The sequence below is a fragment of the Poecilia latipinna genome, unplaced genomic scaffold, assembly GCF_001443285.1.
Source record: "Poecilia latipinna isolate Pla-1442-1.1 unplaced genomic scaffold, P_latipinna-1.0 Scaffold657, whole genome shotgun sequence".
Classification (NCBI taxonomy): Eukaryota; Metazoa; Chordata; class Actinopteri; order Cyprinodontiformes; family Poeciliidae; genus Poecilia; species Poecilia latipinna.
In genome coordinates, this window is record NW_015113273.1 from 268,111 (window position 1) to 271,294 (window position 3,184).

Here is a 3,184-nt window from a genome sequence, read left to right on the forward strand (position 1 = left end):
TTTTCAAATGAACCAGTTCATGATTGTTTTTTTTTTTTTTTTAAATGTGAAACTAATGTAGTTCACCCGCAAATCACTTAACGCCGCTCTGTTTGGGGGTAAAGACGGACTGAGTCTGTGTTTTTCAGGGTCAAACTGTGAATATTTCACCCAGAAAGAGCTGCAGCATTTTCCCTCAAGGTGGGCGCGTGGTGACTGCAGCACAGATGCATAACAGGTAGTTTTATGCAGTAGAATGCTGTAAAAATGTGCAGTGAGGTAGTACTACTGCCCTGTTTTCTTCTACGACAATTTACTGGTGCGTGTTTTTGACAAAATAAAAAACTACTCATGCCAAGAAGAAGATGTTTTCTTCTTGACTGTAGATCAAAGTCAAAATGTGAAGCACTCTGCTGCGAAACGGCCCCAGTCATACGGCGAGCTACGAAGCAGTAAAAAAGTAACAGAATGTGCTTTGTGAACAATCTTTTCCCCTAAATTTAACAAAAAAAAGTAGTTCTTCATTGACTTTAATGGAGGAGATCATTTTCTCCATCTGCGCAATAAATCTTCCCCAGTGTGTGGATACATTTTCAGGATTCAGCGCCGTAGCACCACTCCTTAGTTCATTTTTGTGCGTCCATATCCATGTGCATAATTGGGGGACTTGTGAACACACATGCCCCGAGCGCTGATCTGTTTTCACAGCTGAGTGGCGGGGCAAATAGCACATTCAGTCTGGCCTCGGTTTCACGGTCAAGGATGCCAAAGTCATGAGGGTAATATTTATGACCACCAGGGTTAAAACGCACATAAAAAAAAACATCTGTATAAAAATTGTCTATCAGAAAGCACTGAAATGTGTTAATTTCTTGTGACAATTTCCAACTTGTGTGGCGTTTCAACCACAAAATTCAAGGCATTTTGTTTGGGTTTTGTGTGACAGACAAACACTCAGTATTACTTAATGAGTTTTGGCTTTGAATTTGTTTTTATACGTAAAAATCTGAAAAATGTGGAGCGCGTCTGTATCCTTCTCGACACTTTGTGGAGCCACCTCTCCCTGCATTGCCAGCTGCGAGTCTTCTGGGAAGCTGCCAGCTTTGCACATCGACACACCGAAACATTAGCTTGTTGCCTGAGATTCTCAATTTGATTTAGGTCTGGACTTTAACTGGGTCATTCTAACATGAATACACTTTGGTCCAAATCATTCTTTTGTAGCTCTGGCTGTATGTTTCTGCCATGCTCTTTCCATTTTCTAATGATTATTCACCCTGAACCTGCATTAAACTTCTCCATGACTTCATCCCTGACCTTTTCGATGCGTTTCTCGGTCTTCACTAATCTTTTCCAACAAACCATCTGATGGAAAACGGGTCAGCTATATTTATACAGTTATGCAAACGCTGACTATATTGACTAATCATGCGGATTTTTTAGGCATATTAAATAAAAGAGGACGGAATACAAATGCATGTTACACTTTTAGGATACAATTATGCACTACTTAATAATGAAGCTGAAGTTAGCTTACATAAAACACATTTTAAAATGGCAGTATTATGTAAAATCAACTTTTTTTTCATCATGTTATAATTTGTTTCCTCATCATAAACATACCTGGAGTGTTGTTTTGGTTCTTTCATTCATGTTTGAGGAATCCTTTAGTCTCCCGTGGCAACCACTCAGCTGTGTAAAATGCCTGGTTGGACCTAGCTCCGCCTTCGAGACACAGCTCCTCCTTCTAGGAGCTGCAGTTTACAAACTTCAGAGCTTACACCTCACAGAGCAGCTGTTGCTGGCTCCTTCAGACTAGCCGGCAGCAATTAGCAAACACCTGGTGGAACTGTGCATATGCTGAGCTCATTATAGGAGCTGCTGCTCAGAGAAACCCTGATAAAAACGGTGTTAAAGGGTTAGGAGCCCTGTTGTGATGATGGAGTTTCAGAAAGAGCAGGAGCTTCTTAAAGAGACAGAGGCCCAATTTCAAGGCGTTACATTAAATTTCTTTTAAGTCATATTTCAGCATTTTTTACAATTGAAAGTAACATAATCACTTGATTGTGTCCAGGGTGAATACTTTTGCGAGATGCCGTAGTAGCTCATATAAAAAAAAAAAAAAATGCAGACTACATTTATTTTTACAAAACCACGTGAGTTGAATCCACATGCAAGAGATGTTTTTTTCCTCCCTGTCGTTACTGTTGTTGACGCTAGATGACGCTGTTGTATCAACACTGGGCTGTGATTTGGCTGCCTACACAGATCGCAAACAGATACTGACAATGAATGAATGGCTTCGGAATGGGAATATCGTTTCATCTCCTGTTATGAAGATTAATATGGATTTTTAACAGCACGCTGCTGTGTTTACCAGTTAGTTTAGGAGCTAACTTTATTTCCGGTCTTTTTTTTTTTTGTCGTCAGATAACAAAAATGTAGTTATTTTCTCAGGGATCAAGAGAAGACGAGTAGTCATTAGTGTCCATCTGATGAGCCTTCATCCGATGAAGAGGAGCTGATTTTGCAACCTTGCATTTCAATTCTGCAGAAAACAGTCGCATCCCCTTAAATCCAGAGGGGTGTGAGGGGGTGAGGGGACCCCCCACCACCACTCCATCGAATCAAGGCCGTAAATTCGGGAGTCTCTTCAGTTCCGAGACTCTTATCTTGAATAAATGTTTGCTTCCCCTTCCCAGCCAACAATAACAGCACTTTATGGCTCACTGGGAATTTCCACAGCTGATCGGGGGTGGAGGTGGAGGAAGGTGGGGGGTTAGGAGACGGGGGGAAGGAGAGGTGGGGAGGAAAACAGGAGATGCGTTGCGTTGGTGTGCGGTTGCATGCGCACGGGCCAAAACTAAACTACAGGCTGCTGTTGTGATTGTGTCTGTCTGCACACCCGCCCAGGTATCAGAGGCCCGTGACAGAGCACGTCTAGCACGCCAAAGCCCTCGAGGGTTGCGTGACTCCGGCAGGGTGCCGCTACCGCTTCCACCGACAGTTTCCTGGGAGCATGAGAGTAAACACACAGGAAGGATAATCTGCGATTCTGACTGGGACACCCCACACCGTCTTTAAAATTACAATATGCTACATCTTTATTTACAGTTTTTTTTTTTTTTTTTTTTTTTTTTTTTTTATTTTTTTTTTTTTTTTTTTTTTTTTTTTTTTTTTTTCCCAAAATTTTGGGGTTTAAAAG

At 41.6% G+C, this 3,184-nt stretch overlaps 1 protein-coding gene across 1 annotated transcript in view; it reads left to right on the forward strand.

Moving 5' to 3' along the window:
- Positions 1–596: 596 nt before the first annotated feature.
- ndnf (neuron-derived neurotrophic factor) overlaps positions 597–3,184 on the forward strand; it is a 19,699-nt gene continuing 17,111 nt past the window's right edge. The window contains exons 1-2 of the mRNA XM_015043959.1: positions 597–603; positions 2,777–2,781. The gene's annotated coding sequence lies outside the window, so the exon portion shown is untranslated. The remainder of the gene's footprint in view (positions 604–2,776; positions 2,782–3,184) is intronic.